Below are 20,426 nucleotides of genomic sequence, written 5' to 3'. Positions count from 1 at the left end.
TGCGTGGGAAAAAGAAGTGTAAACCTGTCCAGTCACTGGGTCCTCTTCAGTATTCTCTGACAGCAACAGAATTTCTTTCTAGATGCCATCTGATCACATACCCTCTTGACCTCCTTGCAGTTTGAGTTTTAAAAGCACTACCAAATAGCCCTGGCTAGGTAGATCAGTTGGTTGCAGCATCATCCCATACACCAAAATGTTGCAGGTTCAGTTCCCAGTCAGGGCACATACCTGGGTTGCAGGTTCAATCCCCAGTCAACTGTGTTTGCAATTCATTAGAGGACCTTTAGTTATTGAGGTATTAAAAAGCAAAACCACAAAAGACCATGTGAAACGGGCTGCCATCTACAAAGAAAGCAAAATAGTGAGTTTCTAGAAGGAACTCCATTTGTGTTTTTATCAGGATGTCTGCCATGTGTCCTATATTGTCCTGGACATCCCCACATTCAAAATATATGTCTCACTGTCAGATCATGTGTCCCAATTTGTTGTTCAAAAACTGTAATTTCCATCTTTAGACATACAACACATTGGATGCTCCACAGGAGAAAGAAACAGCACAGGCAATATTTATTTGGCACGGAAACAGACAAAAGTATCCAGATTTATTTCTTTTTCTTTTTTCTCTCTAGTTTTATTTCCTTCACATTCACTCCTTACCTCTAACTAGAGGTTGGCTTTTGTTCTCACTCTCATTTCAAACAAAGACATTAGAATTTATGCTTGGCAATGGCAGGGGCTAGAGTCAAGAACATAAAGTTTATAAATCATTTAAACTAAAGATGCATATGGGGGGCCTACAGCCATGTTCTATTTGTCCCACATAGTGTCAGACATCTTTTTTAAAAAGCTACTAACATTTGAAAAGTGGGATATTTCACATGAATTCCACATTTCTACCTTTTATTGAAAAATCTGAAAATCAGGTAATACTGGTCCCATATTTTCCTGTGACCAGAGTGGACTGAAGCTGTCCCCATTAGATGGGACATGTACAGTCTAGGTGAATGGTCGGCAAACTGCGGCTCACGAGCCACATGTAGCTCTTTGGCCCCTTGAGTGTGGCTCTTCCACAAAATACCACGTGCGGGCGCGCACGTACAGTGTGATTGAAACTTCGTGGCCCATGTGCAGAAGTCAGTATTTTGTGGAAGAGCCACACTCAAGGGGCCAAAGAGCCGCATGTGGCTCACGAGCCGCAGTTTGCCGACCACTGGTCTAGGTAGCCACCATTCCTCACCACTCCCTATTGCTTCATATACTCCTCTCCTGCAGCTGGATATCAGGGACCATTTATCATTACATTTGTTTTCTTCCAATAAAGGTGAAATATTTCTCCTCCCTATGCCTAACAAATGAAGGAAAACAACTAATATAGCCCACATATTTCAAGAAAACAATGGAGAACATTTTTTTGCATAAATGAAGAATATGGCTATGTATTCAATATGTAAAACAAATACCACTCAATAAAATATAATCTGTCCTACGTCACTCATTTAAATCACTTATCTGCCCCTACAGGCATCTGAGTTGCCACTTCTGTTTTAAATAAATAGACATTCATACAATATTCTGTAGGGAAGGAAAAAAAACTTTTTTCCATGACTTCCCTAGGTTCTCCAGCTGGGGCCCTGGAAATTAGACTGGCAAAAGACAGATTAATAGAAGAAAAACGTAATAGTCTCCTATTATGCCAAGTGAAATAAGCCAATCTGAGAAAGACAAATATCACATGACCTAGCTTATTTCTGGAATCTAATGAACAAAATGAATTGACCAAAAAATAAGGCCTGAAGCAGGGAGGCATGGAACACACTGACATACCGTGATGTGGGGGTAGGGGAATGAGGAGAGATAAACCAAAAAGATGAACCAAAAAAAAAGAAATGAAGTCAAGAGATCCTGACCCTGAAAAAAAAACAAAAAACAGAATTTATTAGCACATGCAGCACATATACACACGTGAGGAAGTCAGTGATCAGTAACTCAAAGGGGTGAACTTGGGCTTATTAGGCATATTAATAAAGAACAATAAATTTATAAAAAAGCAACAAGACAAAGGAAAAGGGTTTGAGGATTATGAGAGTGGAAAACTATGGGAAGGCAAATCTATGGGGGAAACAAATGGAATAAAGTATGTTTGTACATGGCCCTCTTGGGATCATCATTCCATCACATTCATAGCCATAAACTTCGCTAGGAGAGAGAACTTATGACTATACTCATTTCTCAGAAATTTCTGCTTTTGATAAGATGAGGGAGGCTCTGGGAAGGCTTCTTTCTTCATCTGTTGAATCTCAAATGCCTTCAGCTCAAAAGAATCTGTATGCCAAAGTAACGTATTTTGGAGTAGAATACTTTGATCTCCTACAAATCCTAATATCTCATGCAGCTAAGAGGGCAGTGCCTACTTAGATCCAAGAATCTTCTTTGGTCCACTGGTTACACAAATGCTGATTCAGGAAATCAGGCAATAAAATCACCCAGTGAAAAAAAATTACTAGACTTAATAAATGAATTCCACAATGTAGCAGGATAGAAAATTAACACCCAGAAGTCTATGGCTTTTCTATACACCAATAATGAACTCACAGAAAGAGAAACTACAAAAACAGTCTCATTTACCATTGCAACAAAAAAATTAAGATACATAGGAATAAATTTAACCAAGGAGATAAAGGACCTGTACTCAGAAAATTTCAGAACACTGAAAAAAGAGATAGAGGAAGACATAAACAAATGGAAGAATATACCATGTTCATGGGTTGGTAGAATCAACATCATAAAAATGTTCATACTACCCAAAGCAATCTATAAATTCAATGCAATCCCCATTAAAATGCCAACGGCATACTTCAAAGACCTAGAACAAACTCTACAAAAATTCATCTGGAATCAAAAAAAGACCCAGAATAGCTGCAGCAAACTTGAGAAAGAAAAACAATGTTGGAGGGATCACAATACCAGATATCAAGCTATTTGTATCTACTACAAAGCCACTGTTCTCAAAACTGACTGGTACTGGCACAAGAACAGACATATAGAGCAATGGAACAGAACAGAAAATCCAGAAATTGACACAAGCCATTATGTTCAATTAATATTTGACAAAGAAGGAAGGAGCATACAGTGGAGTCAAGATAGTCTCTTCAATAAATGGTGTTGGGAAAATTGGACAGGTGCATGCAGAAAAAATGAAACTAGACCACCAACTTACACCATACACAAAAATAAACTCAAAATGGATAAAGGACTTAAATGTAAGACGGTAAACCATAAAAATCTTAAAAGAAGCCATAGGCAGCAAAACAGCAGACATTTGTCTTAGCAATATCTTTACCAATACAGCTCCTAGGGCAAGGGAAACTAAGGAGAAAATAAATGCATGGAACTACTTCAAAATAAAAAGCTTCTGCACAGGAAAAGAAACCATCAACACAACAATAAGAAAGACCACCACATGGGAGAACATATTTGCCAATATGTTCCAATAAGGGTTTAATCTCCAAAATTTACAGGGAACTCATGCAACTTAACAAAAGGAAGATAAACAATCCAATCAAAAAATGGGCAAAGGACCTAAATAGACATTTTTCTAAAGAGGACATACAGAAGGCCAGGAGACATATGAAAACATGCTCAAAGTCACTAATCATCCGAGAGATGCAAATCAAAACAACAATGAGGAACCATCTCACACCTGCCAGAATGGCTATCATCAACAAACCAACAAATGACAAGTGCATGAGAGGATGCAGAGAAAAAGGAACCCTTCTTCACTGCTGGTGGGAATGTAGAATGGTGCAGCCACTATGGAAAAAAATATGGTGTTTCCTCAAAAAATTAAAAATGGAACTTCCATTTGACATAGTAATCCCACTTCTAGGAATATACCCCAAGAAAACAGAAACACCAATCAGAAAGGATATATGCACCCCTACATTCATAGCAGCACAATTTACAATAGCTAAGATTTGGAAACAGCCTAAGTGCCCATCAGCAGATGAGTGGATTAGAAAACAGTGGTACATCTACACAATGGAATACTATGCTGCCGTAAAAAAGAAGGAATTCTTACCATTTGCAACAGCATGGATAGAACTGTAGAGCATTATGCTAAGCAAAATAAGCCAGTCAGTGAAAGATAAATACTCCATGATCTCACTCATTTGTGGAATATATAGAACATTATAAACTGTTGAACAAAAATAGATAGAGGCAAAGAAGCATCGAACAGACTGTCATACTACAGCAGGAAGGCAAGGAAGGGGGGGGTAAGAGATGAACCGAAGGACTTTTATGCATGCATATGAGCATAACCAGTGGACACAGACACTGGGGGGGGTGAGGGTATGTGCTGGGGGGTAGGGGAGGCCGGTGGGAGGTTAATGGGGAAAAAGGGAGACATATGTACTACTATTTGTAATACTTTAAACAATAAAATAAAATTTAAAAATAAAAGAATCACCCAGTGATACAGATGTATCTACTCCATGTTAAAAAATGTGACAAGGAATACACACACACACACACACACACACACACACACACACACACACACATTTGTTATACAATAAATACTCACTCCAGAGTATTTATTGGGGTGAGGGCAGGCTAAAGTAGCAAAGTAGGTTTGAATCATGATTGAATGGTTTTATGTATCTATATCTATGTTGGGCTAATCAATTGTATTTGACTAGTGAGATCATGGAGTATTTATCTTTCACTGACTGGCTAATACAATTGATGTATTTGACTAGTTCAATCTGGAGTATTTATTGTATAATAATATTTATTATAATACAATAAATACTCACTCTGAGGGTAGATTTTTAGATGATGCCATGAGTATCTTCCAAGATGAGAGGGTACAAAGTACTGGGCAGGCACTGATATTTCTGTACTCTTAGCTCTTTGTGATATCTGTCTTAAGGCATATCACTTCCTATTAGGTATTAAACACATTTTGTAATTCTCCACTCAACCTTAAGCTCCCTGAGAGTAGAATTTGTGTCCAGTTCATCTTGATATTCCATGGCACATAGAACATAGAGTTGCCCTGAACAAGTACTCAAACCATATTTGCAGGATGGATGCTTGTATAGATGATTGGATGGATGGATGTTTGGATGTTTGGATGTTTGGATGTTTGGATGTTTGGATGTTTGCATGGATGGATGTTTGGATGGATGGATATTCGGATGGATGGATGGATGGATGGATGGATGGATGGATGGATGGATGGACACATGAGAAAATGAATAAATTTCTCCAATAATCCATTCACTACTTAAGAATTTTTTCTCTTTCTTCACTATATTTTCCTTTGGAGGCCTAAAGGTGTAAATAACCATCTAGCTGTAAAGCCAGTACAATTTTTTAAGACTCTGACACCTCTATCAGGCAAGAATACAATTGATTAGCCCAACATAGATATAGATACATAAAACCATTCAATCATGATTAAAAACTACTTTGCTACTTTAGTCTGCCCTCACCCCAGCAGACTGTTTGATCAGTAATTGCCCTTTTGACTAGTTCAATCTGGAGACTGTCTCATATGACTGTCAGTCCTAAAAGGCACTGCCCAGAATTCTGGAGCTCTACCTCCTACTCCACCTAGTTCTGACCTAAGAGACTTACAATACAATTGAGGATATAAATTTTGGAAAGACTATAGTTTGAAAGTGTTCATCTTCTATCATTTGATTCTTTTGAGAGAATAAGCCACTATAAAGTTTGCTGATAACAATATATGCTTATTTTTTATGACTTCATCTCTTCCACAGTCTTTTTAATTATTAGTCAATTCTGCCATTTGTGGCCACAAAAACTAAACCTAGTTTTCATATCATATTTTTTCAATCCATTCAGACAGTGCCTATTCCTCTCCATAAAAATATTTATTCTATATTTACCCTAGAATGCAGACCACTAGAGCTGGAAATAACTTTAGAGACTGCCTAGTCCAACTTCCTCATTTTATAATGTACTAAAGGCCCGGTGCACAAAAATTTGTGCACTGGAGCGGGGGGGGGGTCCCTCAGCCCAGCTTGCCCCCTATCACATACTGGGAGCCCTAGGGGATGTCCTACTCCCTGCTCCCTGCTCCCCTTGGGGAGTGGGCCTAAGCCACAGTCTAGCCTCCCTTTTTGGGAGGCGACCGGGCTGATCAGGGGAAGGCACCAGCCCCATCACCCCGCTGCTGCAGCCACTGCCAGTCACCACAGCCACCAAGGTGTTTTCATCAACACGGACTCCAGTCCCTTCACCATGAAAAAATGACAACTTTCTTTAGGCATTTTCAAGAAGTGTCTTTCATAGGATATGACCTTCCTTCTTTCCTTCCTTCCTTCCTTCCTTCCTTCCTTCCTTCCTTCCTTCCTTCCTTCCTTCCTTCCTTCCTTCCTTCCTTCCTTCCTTCCTTCCTTCCTTCCTTCCTTTCTTCCTCCCTCCCTCCCTCCCTCCCTCCCTCCCTCCCTCCCTCCCTTCCTTCCTTCCTTCCTTCCTTCCTTCCTTCCTTCCTTCCTTCTCCTCACCTGAGGATATGTTTCCATTGATTTTTAGAGAATGTGGAAAAGAAAGGGAAAGACAGAGAGAAACATCGAAGTGAGAGGAACACTTTGATTGGTTGCCTCCTGCATGAGCCCTGACCTGGGCCTGGGCCAGGGAGGAGCCTGCAACCTAGGTACATGCCCTTGGTCAGAATTGAGCCCAGACCCTAGATCACCTATTTGGACTCTCATTACCCAAGTTACTAAGAATATTACCAGTGGCATACAGGGAGCTTAGCCAATCAGCAGTCAGAAAAGGTGTTTCCTCTGTAGTTCACACCAATTGCCGGTTTGGCCCCTGCTGGGTCTAACGCCTCTGGCGAGTCATTAGCCCTGGGCCGGGGCACCCCCAGCTCCCCGCCACTGCCACCATCAATGATCGCTGGCTGGCTCCTCCTTGGCCCAAGCTTAAAGCCTCAGGCTGAGGTATTAGGCCTGGGCCGCCATCAATGATCGCTGGCTCAATGATCGCTGGCTGGCTCCTCCCCGGCCCAAACCTAAAGCCTCAGGCAGAGGTTTTAGGCCTGGGCCGGGGCACCCCCAACTCTCCACAGCTGCTGCCACCGCCATCAAGGATCGCTGGCTGGCTCCGCCCCGGTTCCCCATCGCTGCCACCATCAACAATTGCTGGGTGGCTCCACCCCGGTCCAAGCCTAAAGCCTCTGGCTGAGGTGTTAGGCCTGGGCCGGACCCCCCCACCCCCATGCTCCCCACCATCAACGATCACTGCCTGGCTCCTCCCTGACCCAGGCCTAACGCCTCAGGCTGAGGGTTTAGGCCTGGGCCGGGGCACCCCCAGCTCCCTGCAGCAGCCGCCATCAACAATCGCTGGCTCATGATCACTGGCTGGCTCCGCCCTGGTTCCCCGCTGCAACTGCCATCAAGGATCCCTGGCTGGCTCGCCGGGCCCAAGCCTAAAGCCTCTGACGGAGGCTTTAGGCCAGGGCTGGGGCACCCCCAACTCCCCGCCACCGATTGCTGGCTGGCTTCTCCCCGGCCCAAGCCTAAAGCCTCTGGCCGAGGTGTTAGGCCTGGGCCGGGGCACCCCCAGTTCCCTGCCACTGCCGCCATCAAGCATAGCTGGCTGGCTCCGCCCGGTTCCCCGCTGCTGCCGCCATCAATGATCGCTGCCTGGCTCCTCTCTGGCCCAAGCCTAAAGCCTCTGGCTGAGGCGTTAGGCCTGGGCCGGGGCACCCCCAGCTCCCCGAGGCCGATCACTGGCTGGCTCCGCCCAGGCCCCAGCCTAAAGCCTCAGTCCAAGGCTTGAGATTGACATATGCAAATTATCACCATCTTGGCTGTCGATTAATTTGCATATCTTGGTGATTAGCCAATGGGAAGGGTAGCGGTCGTACGGCTAATTACCATGTTTCTCTTTTATTAGATAGGATTGATTTCCTATTTGTGCTATAACAAATTATCACAAACTTAGTGCCTTAAAACAATGTAGACTTATTCTCTTGCAGTTCGTGAGGCCAGAAGTTTGAAATCATCTAACTGGGCTAAAGTCAAGGTCTTGACAGCGCTGTTTCCTGCTGGAGGCTCTAGGGCAGTGGTTCTCACCTTCCTAATGCCGCGACCCTTTAATACAGTTCCTCATGTTGTGGTGACCCCAATTTCATTGTTATAAATTGAACATAATTAAAGCATAGTGATTAATCACAAAACAATATGTAATTACATATATGTTTTCCGATGGTCTTAGGCGACCCCTGTGAAAGTGTCGTTCAACCCTCAAAGGTTCATGATCCACAGGTTGAGAACCACTGCTCTAGGGGGAAGAATCCTTCTCCCTACCTTCTTCAGCTTCCAGTGGCCTGCATTCCTTGGGTTGAAGCCCCTTTCCTCTCTCTCTTCAAAGCACATTTCTCCAACCTCTGCTTCCATCATCATATTGCCTCTTCCTCCTTTGACTCTTCCTGCATCCTCTTGTAATAATGGTTGCAACTACACTGAGCTCACTCATGTAATCCAGGATGACCATCCTATATCAATATATTTAATACACCTGTGTCCCCTTTGCAATATAAGATAACATCCACAGCTTCCAGTGTGGACATATTGGGGAAGAGGAGCATTATTCTGCCTACCACAACAGATGAGGAGATTGGGGGCCAGAAAGGGGTACTGACCTGGCTCAGATCACATACCTATTTTGTAGCAGGTCAGAGCCTAGACCCTATGTCTTTTAACTTTATAACCATTTTTCAACTCACAGGCAATCTTTTCAGGGTTAAGCTCTGTGTCTTCCAAGGTAATAATTAGCTAACTGACTTTTTAAATGTGGAGAAAAGGGAAGCCTAGTACACTTCTGATGGAAATGCAGACTGGTGCAGCCACTGTGGAAAACAGTATGGAGTTTCCTCAAAAAATTAAAAATGGAATTCCCATTTGACTCAGTGATCCCACTTCTAGGACTATATCCCAAGAAAACAGAAACACCAATAAGAAAGCATATATGCACCCCTTTGTTCATAGCAGCACAATTTACAATAGCTAAGATTTGGAATCAGCCTAAGTGCCCATCAGCAGATGAATGGATTAAAAAACTTTGGCACATCTACACAATGGAATGCTATGCTGCTCCTACCATTTGCAACAGCATGGATGGAGCTTGAGAGCATTATGCTAAGTGAAATAAGTTAGTCATAGAAAGATAAATATCACATGCTCTCACTCATTTGTGGATTATAATGAACAACATAAACCTATGAACAAAAACAGATGTAGAGACAGAGAAGCATCAATCAGACCATCAAACCTCAGAGGGAAGGTAGGGGAGGGTGGGGGTGAGGGGGAGAGATCAACCAAAGGACTTGTATGCATGCATATAAGCATAAGCGATGGATGTGGACAACAGGGGGTGAGGGTAAGGGCAGGATTGGGGGGAAGAGAGGACATTGGGGGGATAAGGACACATTTGTAATATCTTAATCAATAAAGGGAAAATAAATTTAAAAAAGGAATCCTCTTCCCTTTTCTAGATAATCCTATATAATAAAAGGGTAATATGCAAATCGACCAAACCACAGAACGACAGGTTGCTATGACGCACACTGACTACGGGGGGAAGGGGGAGCAGACGCTAAAACAGGAGCTTCCCCCTGGTGGTCAGTGTGCTTCCACAGGGGAAGCGTTGCTCAGTCACAAGCCAGACTGATGGCTGGTGAGCCCAGCGGCCACCTCCACCGCAGTGCTAAGGATGTCCAATTGACGACTTAGGCCCAAGGGGAGTGGGCCTAAGCTGGGGCTGAGGTGACCCCTCTACCCCTCGCCCCCAGTGCATGAATGTCATGCACCGGGCCTCTAGTATCTATATATTTTAGCATGGCCTCCCAGAGTTACCTTAATGGTGAAAATTTCAGAGCAGATCAAGAAGAGAGGGTAAATAGGAGTGATATAGAGAGGAGGTGGGCCATAACGGAGTTCTCAGGATGACCCAATGTGACAGAGGCTGAATTGATTAACAAGACTATATAATCTTATTGAGAATTCTAAAAATTACTTTATACAAGTGGAAGAGAGTGTATTTCAATCAATATATAAACAAATTAATAAACAATATATACTCTCCTGTTAGCATCCATTAATGATCTGAGGAAATAGATGTTTCAGCAGGAAATACACATAAAACACATCAGGGAAATGACATATTCATGGACAGTGAATTAAATTTATATAATTAAGCATTTATCAAAACATACATTTTCTCTTAATTATATTTAATACGAGTTTTTAAAATATAGTAGAATAGTAAAAACTATATTCCTAAATAATTTCTGTAACATTTAAATGGAATTCATAAATTTAATATTCATGAAAAACTGAATTATGCCTCCTAACCTGTCTGTGAGAGAGTGGGTGTAACTTTTTTGAGAGCACAGTAAGAATACTGAAAACTTTCATTTTTCCATTTATTCTGATTACTACAAAGAAAGCATAACTTCTATTTGCAATAAAGAGCCATGACAAAGAAGTACTCCATCTTTTGGTTACAGTTTAATTCACACTAAATATAAAGTTATTGATTGCTGCCCAGATATAAGCTACAAAGCATAGCTCTACAGATCAATGAATTTAAATGGCTCCAACTGTAGTGAACATCAAATCAGCCAATAAATTTAATTCAGTGCCTCCCTAAAGGGGAATTATCATCAGACCCAACACTTTATCTCTGAGGGCAAACATATCTTTACAGAAGTGGTGCATTCCTCTCTACAGGGAAGCCATAGAAATCCAATTTATGTATTCCATTACTAACAAAGAATTCACAATGAAAACAAAAAAAAATGATCATTTGAATAAAATGATGGGGCCTTGAAACAAAACAAACGTGTTACCTCTGCACATATATCTGATTTCTAAACATCGGATTCTTATTGTTTCTCCTCCAAATTAATCAGCTACCACTTAAACAGTCACTGGAGACCCTCAATCCCTCCTTGGAGGGTTCCAGATCCTACTTTTGTTTCAAACTCCAAGCATACTCTTCTCAATCATCTCAAATCTAATCTATTTTGCCTCTGGAAGCTCCTAGCACTTCTTTAAGAAGCCTTTATCCTGATGTGTGGGGAAAGTCTTATCCTCTCTATGCCTCAATTTCTTCACCTGAAAAGTGAGAATAAGAAAACAATAATAATACAAGTTTATTGTGATAGTGAAATATGTAACTTATGTAGAGAACCTAGTTTAGTGCCTGCCATACAGTGATTCTAAAAAGGTAACAGAGCAATAATAATAGTAGTAATCATGAGTTTTCTCCATTTAACTAATCCCCTTTTGGACAAATGAGATCCCCACACTCGTTCTGTTTCCATCACCTTAGATACAATCATTCCTCCCTCTAATTCCAGTTTTCTCTGCAGAGTTGTTTTTTTGTTTGTTTTGTTTTGTTTTGTTTTGTTTTGTTTTGTTTTGTTTTGTTTTGTTTTTACTTGGCCAGCCCTATCCCCTATATCTGGCCTGAACATAACTTCTGACTGACTGCCAATCAATTTTTTGTTATTGGTAATCCTCACCTGAGGATACTTTTCCATTAATTTTTAGAGGAGGAGAAGGGAGAGAGAGAGACAGAGAGATGTGAGAAAGACACATCAATTGGTTGTCTTCACACATGCCCCAACCAGGGCCGGGGATCAAGCCTGCAACCCAGGTACATACCCTTGACTGGAAATGAACCTGGGACTCTTCAGTTCACAAGCCGATGCTCTTTCCACTAAGCCAAACTGGCTAGGGTGCCAATCAATGTTTACAGGATAAAATTAATGCATCTAAAGACCACATTTACAGTGACACAAAATCATGGAATTTTGGAGCTGGAAGGTACCTCAGGATTTCCCAACTCAAGGTCATTCTGTGGTACAGAATAGTGTTGAAATGGTTTTTTTTGTTTGTTTGTTTTGTTTGCTTTTTTAATTTCAGAGCAGGAATAAGAGAGAAATTGGGGGAAGGGAAAAACAGAATTCAGGAGTCGGTTTAAAGTTTTGCCTTGCCTGTTTGGAAATCAACCAAGCTCAACCACTTCTAATTACAGAGGGGGAATCTAGAAGCTAGCAAGGTTAAGTGATTTGCTCCAAATCATAGAAAAAGTTAGTGGCAGAGCTTAAACTAGCATCCAGATCTCCTTGCTCCTAATCCTGCTCCGGTGCTCTTGCCCCTACACTTGCTGCCTGGTGACATATTCTTATCTTGAATATACTCTATTGAGCTCAAGACTGTTAAAAAATGCTTACTATGACTGGGCTAACAACTTGAGATGCATATTTACACTATTAATGCTCTTTTTAAATATTTTGTTAGTTAGTTTTTAAATTGAATGTGTACCACCATTAATGGTCTTTTAAACAGCCATACCATCCTGAAAAGGATATACTAGTATTGACATATTTTGACATGGTCATCACTGGGCTATATAATCTTTTTACATGTTTCACTTCTGCATGATTTCTTCTTCATTCTACCTTTTCTTCTCTGGGTATTGTTAGCAGAGTGCCTGGCAAAAAGCAGATATGCATTCCACAAAGATGTGATGAACTCAACTTCCCCTTGCTCTTGAAAATCAGCTTCCTAGACTCCCCCAAACATGTGATTGTGAGTCATATGGATTCTACTTATCCCCAAATTAAAAATAAACATAAAAATGGTCATCTGTGGTGGGAATGCAGACTGGTGCAGCCATTGTGGAAAACAGTATGGAGTTTCCTCAAAAAATTAAAAATGGAACTCCCATTTGACTCAGTGATCCCACTTCTAGGACTATATCCCAAGAAAACAGAAACACCAATCAGAAAGCATATATGCACCCCTATGTTCATAGCAGCACAATTTACAATAGCTAAGATTTGGAAACAGCCTAAGTGCCCATCAGCAGATGAGTGGATTAAAAAACAGTGGTACATCTATACAATTGAATACTATGCTCCTGTAAGAAAGAAGGAACTCTTACCAGTTGCAATAGCATGGATGGACCTTGAGAGCATTATGCTAAGCAAAATAAGCCAGTCAGAGAATGATAAATATCACATGATCTCACTCATTTGTGGAATATAATGAACAACATAAATTGATGAACAAAAATAGAGCCAGAGTCATAGAAGCATCCAACAGACTGACCAATTTAAGAGGGGAGGCGTTGGGTTTGGGGTAAGAGATCAACAAAAGGACTTGTATGCATACATATGAGAATAACCAATGGACACAGACAGTAGGGGTATGAGGCCATGTGCTAGGAGGTGGGAGCAGCTGGGGAGAGGCCAATGGGGGAGGGGAGGAGACTTATGTAATACTTTAAACAATAAAGAATTTTTTAAAAATGGTCTTCTGCATTATTACCTTTGGAATGTTAAATTTTTAGCAGAGCTAAGCTTTAATTTTTCCTTTGTTGACTTGGGAAATTTATTTTCTCCACTAATACCTAAAGGCATTGACTGTACTAAATAGTATATGGGTAATGAGCCATCTGCACTTCAGCAATCCATCCCTTCAACCTCTGCTATGACATACACTATATGGTATAAGCAGAATATGCTAATTAAATGCAGGACTTACTTTGACAGTAGTCAAAGGTGAGTTCAATTCCTAGCTCCACCAGTTACTTCCCAGCTACGTGACTTTAAGCAAGTTATTTCACTTCTTTGTGCCTAAGACTCCTTATCTGTAAGATAATATAAATACCTACCCACTAAGATAATAAATATATTTGTCTTGGTCCCGGATTCCAGACACAAAGTTTCCCAAACCCTTGAATGATAGGAGTATCTATTATACATAGTAAGCCTTTTTCAACATCTGAGTTTTTGTATGTAAATGATTGACTAAAGTTGGGGCTCCCACATAGCTTTATGTTGGAGATTGGTCAACAGAAAGACTAAAGATGTGATTAAAGGATTAGAACTTTCAGCCCTACTCCCTGGTCTCCAGAGAGGGCCTCCAAAGAGAAGGAGGAGGGGGAACTGAAGAATGAGTTCTATAAAAATTCTTGAAAAAGGAGACCTGGAGATGTTCCAGGTTGATGAACATGTTGGTGTGTTGAGAGAGTGCCAAACCCAGAAAGAGTATGGAAGCTCTGTGCTCCCCAACCCAGACCCATGCCTTGCTCTATGCATAACTTCCATTTTGCTGTTCCTGAGTTGCACCCATTGTAACAAGCCAGTAATCATAAGCAAAGTGCTTTCCTGAGTTCTGTGAGTCATTTTACTTAACTATTATCCCCTATGTCTGGCCTGAACATACCTTTACTAACAAAGTAAGTTGGTGAAGATGGGTAGGTCATGGGAACCCCTAAATTGGTAATCAGTACCCACCTGGTGGGTAGGTCATGGGAATATCTAAATTGGTAATCAGTCAAGCAGAAGTATGGGTCACCTTGGGACCTCATTTGTGGCTGGCATCTGAAGTGAGGGCAGTCTTGTGAGACTGGGCCCTTAACCTGTGAAGCCTGAGCTAACTCTGAATACTAAGTGTCAGAACTGAATCAAATTGTTGGACACACAGTTGGTTTTAGAGAATTGCAAAACTAGCTGATTTGGAAAAGACACCGTATATTTGATATCAGAAGGAAAAACTAAATGAGTACCTCATAGCATTGTTACAAATATTAAATAAAATAATGTGACATGCCATAGGAGACTAATAAAAAGCAGCTATTATTATTACTTGCATGACTCCGTTTCTTTGCACCCAGTGTCTTCTGTTGGACTTGGAATCCTGCCTGGAACCCAAATCAGCTTGGCTAGGTCCCTCAGTCCCCATCTACCTCTATCCACTCCTTTTTCTTATTGGACTAGTTACTAGCTGGAATCCAGCTGCAACTGGTAGACATCTATCCCACCCCTCTACCCCAAAGCATGATATTGTCATATGCCTAACTCTTAGTTCTCCCTATGCTACTAGGCCCAACCATCATATGAGACCCTGTAGACATAAATAGCTGCGCAATTCAAGGTGAAAATTATCCCATCTCTTCAGACGCTGGGGTTTCGATAGCTGACCATCTTCCTTGGATGAGAGCGTTTAACCAACCCTGGTCCAGCTCAACCTTGGCCTCCTCCCCCACTCTACTGATTCTCAGCATGCCTTACAACTGAGTACATATGGGCTTGACTTAAAAGGCAGAACAAGACAGTAACTTAATAGTGGTCTCCTGACTTTCAGAGTACTTACATTCCCAAAGGTCTTAATATTGACTCCAAGAAGAATTTAAAGCTATGTATCTGCTAATCTTCCTGGGATGTTCAAGAAGGTCATCTTTTATCTAAAAAATTGCAAATCTTTCCCATGTTTTCACATACTACCAGAGGTTTCTGACTTTTTTTTGAGAGTCTAGATATTCCAGGAAAAAATTTTAAATGCTGTACTTTCTGCTAACATCCCCAGGGGAAAAGTTTATAGAAAGAACCATTGAGATCATTATGACTCTCCTGCAACAAGAATCTACTTGTTTGGGACCACCACAGGAGGCAGAATGAATGGTACTTTTCTGTTGATTTTCTTAAGAATCCTAATCCAATTACCTTCGGCTCCCAAAGTTAAAATAAGACTTTCCTGGACACAGATAGAAGTGAATTCATTTGGACAAGTGAAGTCTGTTAGATCCAAAACCAAACCCCAAACCATCCTGTATATGTATCTTTCTTTATTTAACAGACTTGTTTATAAATGTTCTGCACGTGAAAGGGCTTTTTAAAAATAAATTGACCTATATTTTAAGCACACCCGAGGAGCTTGCTATTTAAAGGAATCTCTGTGAGACATTTTGTAGAGCAAATAACCACCCATTAATTTATTTGTGAAAACTGATTTCAACACATTGCTTTTACTTTGCTGATTCCCAGAAACATGCAGTCATGACCAATAGATAACACCAGAATACTGTCATCTTCACATTGTGGCTACGATCAGCTGAGAAATCTGTCTCAGTTCCTGGTCACTGACTCATAGTGTCAGAGTCTGAAAGGGCCTTGGAAATCAGGATTCCACTGTACAGTATATCTACAGTAAAATGAGCTTCAACCCCATGGTCAGGAACACAAAAAAATGATCAAACTGGCCACAAAGATCTTTTTATGCCAAATTCCAAGCACACAGATCACAGATCACAAACAAGACAAAGGTATATATTGTAATCCAGGAGATTAAATACTATACACATGTACTAAGGTGTCGCCAAAGGTGACTACAGGACATTCACATGCTACTGCAATCACTGACATGCAAGCAGGCAAATATACACCAGAGTTCCCTGGACACTGCAGCCAAAGTTCCTATAAGAGGTGTCCTGGAGCCGGTAGAGCAATACCACCAGCCCAATTTAGGTTTGCTGATCTGGGAAACATTTAGAAGAGACAAGACAGAGGGAGGGAGTTTTTGTCTCCTTTTCCAGGCAGAGAGCACCCTGCCATAGTCACAGCCCTAAGCTTTTCTATTTTTCACAACTTCTTTATACTTTGACACTTCAGTATAAAATGTCAAACAAAGAAGCCACAAGTATCCAAAAGTCCTGCACTTCCTCACAACTATTTCTCTGCCTGTTCCCAGACTACCCAATAAACAAACCCTTCAGTTTCCTCATCTTCATTAGCATATACATGACTCCTATTATGGAGATCATTTTTGTCTACTCTAAACAGGAATACACTTTGAGGATTTATGCACCTGCTCCCTCTTTCCATCAAGGATTTCAGAGTTTTCGCTTTAAAACACCATACAACAGAAGGAAAATATAAACACAAGCTAACATTTGTGATGAAACAACTTTATAACGGCAATTTTAAGGAGTGAGGGATGAGACTAAAGCAATATGAATCAGTTATGTAGCTTTTCTGGTAATCTAGGTTCAGGGATATAGTTTAGAAGATCCTGGAGAATAGTTAACTTATGGCTTGAACTTTCCCTCTGAAATATCTATCAACTGTCTAGTCAGGCTTTTGCTGGGAGAACAGGGGTATACTTGGAATGGCCTATAATTGGGGAGGGAGATTTCACCTTAGGCAGTATATAATTAAGTGCCAAACTGAGTGGGTAGATAGTGCTAGGGGATGATCAGAAGCAGAGAGATCAGTGGGTGCTGTAGTGACTGTGAAAGGTTTCCCAGAGCAGTCAGGGAAGAGACCTGGATTCTATATGTCTCAATTGCTCTCTGACAATGAAGGCAGAACTTCTCTTACTTATTTTCACCACTCTTTCTCAGTGATCAAGCCTACCCGCACGGAGCCTTGGCAAAACGGAAGCCTGCTTTCCATCTAGTTACCTAGGGAATGAATAAACATCCATTCTCATGAAAATTTCAGGGAATTAAATATAGATCTTAACACATGAAAGGTGCAAACATATGGCCATTTTGGGTCCAAGGGAGCATTGCTCTATCATGTAAGTTGGTGTTTATAATTATATGTCCTTCACTAGGAAGGAAGCAACTACTGCTAAAATGAGCTACTGTTGTCTGTAGCCCAGGCAAACTGCACCTATAACTTGTCCAGGTGAACAGACTCTTAGCAAAACATGTTCAAGAGTCCTGAAGCCTGTCCGGCATGGCTCAGTAGTTGAGCATTATCCTATGAACCAGGAGGTCATGGTTTGATTCCCGGTCAGGGCATATGCCCGGGTTGCGGGCTCGATCCCCAGTGGGGGATGTGCAGAATGCAGCTGATCAATGATTCTCTCTCATCATTGATGTTTCTATCTCTCTTTCCCTCTCCCTTCCTCTCTGAAATCAATAAAAAAAAATGTTTTTAAGAGTCCTGGAGTGCATATGTGGCCATAGGCTGGTTCTCTGCCCAATCTGTGTATCTGTCTAAAAACCCCATTTCTCAACCTACCTGATCTGGCCTCCCTGAGACCACTCATATTGACATACATATCCAATACAATTCACACCAGAAGGATATAAAATAATACAAATACTACCAATAATAAAAACTATGTAGCACTTCTGTAGTAATTACTATATGCAAAGAACTGTTCTAAGTTCTTTACATATATTAAATCATTTCTTCCGCATGAGGTAAATACTGCTATTATTGCCCATTTCACAGATGAGGAACCCTAAGATACAGATAAGTAAAGGAAGATGCTCTGGGTTTCACAGTACATAGCTGTGGGAACCACGCCAGGGTCCCCAGATAGTCAAGGCCAATGGGAGCAAAGAGGCTTTGTTGTCAATACATCATAATGGCCAAGGCCACTGAGCATGAGCCTAATCGGCGTGTCCAAGGCCAAGATACCATGAGCGGGTGCAAGGACACACAGTAAACTGTGCCCTTCTGTAACCCAAATGATTGATGTCACTGTTGGCAACTAGCCTTCTTTGTCTCTGGAGTAATATGCAGGTTACTAACCAGGAGTCTGCTATAGAGAGCAGCTGGGCAGAGCTAGTGTAAGAAGCAGAGGCAGTAGACAGAGAATGTAGCTCCTATGTGTGCAGGAGAGAGGAGAGATCAGAGAGAGCTGAGAACTGATACTGCTACAATGTAAAGCTAAGAGCTCAGAGAGGTCAGATATGGCTGCCATGTTAACCAGCCAGTGGCTAGAAGAGTGAAGCTCAGAGGTAGTTACTATGTGAGGCTACAGAGAACAGCCAGTGTGCTGAGCAGGGGAGACAGAAGAAGCTGCTGAGCCAGAGAGACTAGAGAAGCTGCTGAGACAGAGCTTAGGTACCACTACAATGTGATGCGGCAAGTCTAAGGGGCAGCGTGCAGCAGCTCAGGTAATAGCTGTGCGTACAGAGACTGATGCTGCTTTGTGGGAAAGATGTATCTGTTCACCAGCCAGTGTACGGCTGCCTGTCTTATGGACTTTGCTGTGAAGGATTTTCTTGTCTGATGGCTATGTGGCCACTGGCTTCTGCAATAAAGACTCATTCTTACATACTCACAACTTCCCATGGCTTCTCCATCTAAGACCTGTGTCCAAGAAGGTCCAGCCCAGGCAGAGGGGTTCAGACCCAACACCTGTAATTAGTGAGCAAAGGATAAAGGAGGAACTTGAACTAAGTTCCCAACAGTTAGTACAGTGTGCAGGGTTCGAGAAGGATCTGCCCTGGCATAGTCGGGAAGAATTTAGAAGAATACATGAATTCAGAGCAACTCAGAGGAGCAGTGCTCTTACTGTCCCTGACAATGGCAATGCTGCAATTCCAACCCAAGCCATGTGGCTCCAGAGTCTTTGCTTTTAACAGTTATGCTGTACTGCCCAATCTGAAGAGCCAGAGGCAAAGGACTAACCTTTGTCATGTTATCCCAGGTAGCATGTAACACAGAACCCAGAAAGTAGGGCTATTCTCAAAAGAATACAGACTAGGCTACCAACTACATGGTATGATTTGAGAAGAACTGAGCACAATCCCTTGTCCAAAGATATTTCCCAGCTCTTGTAAAAATATCACAAATTTCCACCATTAGAAAGTCACTTCTCTACTTCTTCAAGGCTTTTTTTTTTTTTTCCATTTTGAAGATCCCCTATAAAAAGGTAAATATCACTGTGCAAGGTTATCCCTTGAACAATTAGCAGGCATCTAACAGTGTTATTTAAAAAGGATATTTGGTTCTAATTGGTTTGGATCAGTGGATAGAGCGTTGGCCTGTGGACTGAAGGGTCTCAGGTTCGATTCCAGCCAAGGGCACATCCCTGGGTTGCAGGCTTGACCCCCAGTGGGGGCGTGCAGAAGGCAGCCAATCAATGATTCTCTCTCATCATTGATGTCTCTATCTCTCTATCCCTCTCCCTTCCTCTCTAAAATCAATAAAAATATATTTTAAAAAATAAAAATAAAAAACATATTCGTTGTGCAGTCAGAAGTGTTGGGTTCTAGCGTTGACTCTACCAATTATTACTTGTGTGACCGTGGGCAAGACACTTAACTTCTCTGAGTCTCAATTTATCTGTTAAATGGCAATACTAACACCTACGGCAACTCCCTCATAGGAGTATTGTGGAATTTAATGGTTGCAGAAGCATTTTTCAGACTTTAAAAGATTATAAAACTGTAGGGTACTATTATGATCAGCTAAACCTCTGGTAGAATGAGATAAATTAACTGACAACCAGAGAAATGTATGCAGCCAGTTTAAGATGAACTGACAGAAAAGGCATAGTCCAAAAAGAATTATGATCTAGGGCAATTCAAAACTATCAGCCTGGACAGAAATAGCCACCACCTGACTGAGTCTCTTTCAGGCACCCTAAGACCTCACCATGACTCTCCACTGGCTTGGCCCTGGCTCTTCTTGGTTTTGGCTCCGGTGACTGAGTACTCTTTGGCTCCGCATTTCAGGCCCCAGGGCTCCAGGCTTGGCTCTAGCTTCTGGGCCATAGTACTATTTTGTGACATTCTCTTCTACTGTGTTGCTCCTACCAGCAGCTTCTCTGTGCTCC

At 41.6% G+C, this 20,426-nt stretch overlaps 1 long non-coding RNA gene across 1 annotated transcript in view; it reads right to left on the bottom strand.

Moving 5' to 3' along the window:
• Positions 1-325: 325 nt before the first annotated feature.
• Positions 326-20,426, bottom strand: part of LOC118654662 — an 83,856-nt gene continuing 63,755 nt past the window's right edge. The window contains exon 3 of the long non-coding RNA XR_004967017.1: positions 326-345. This is a non-coding gene — a long non-coding RNA (uncharacterized LOC118654662). The remainder of the gene's footprint in view (positions 346-20,426) is intronic.

Source organism: Myotis myotis, unplaced genomic scaffold, assembly GCF_014108235.1.
Source record: "Myotis myotis isolate mMyoMyo1 unplaced genomic scaffold, mMyoMyo1.p scaffold_m19_p_4, whole genome shotgun sequence".
NCBI classification, from domain to species: Eukaryota; Metazoa; Chordata; class Mammalia; order Chiroptera; family Vespertilionidae; genus Myotis; species Myotis myotis.
The sequence above is the reverse complement of the archived record's forward strand: the minus strand, read 5'-3'. Positions and strand labels throughout refer to the sequence as shown.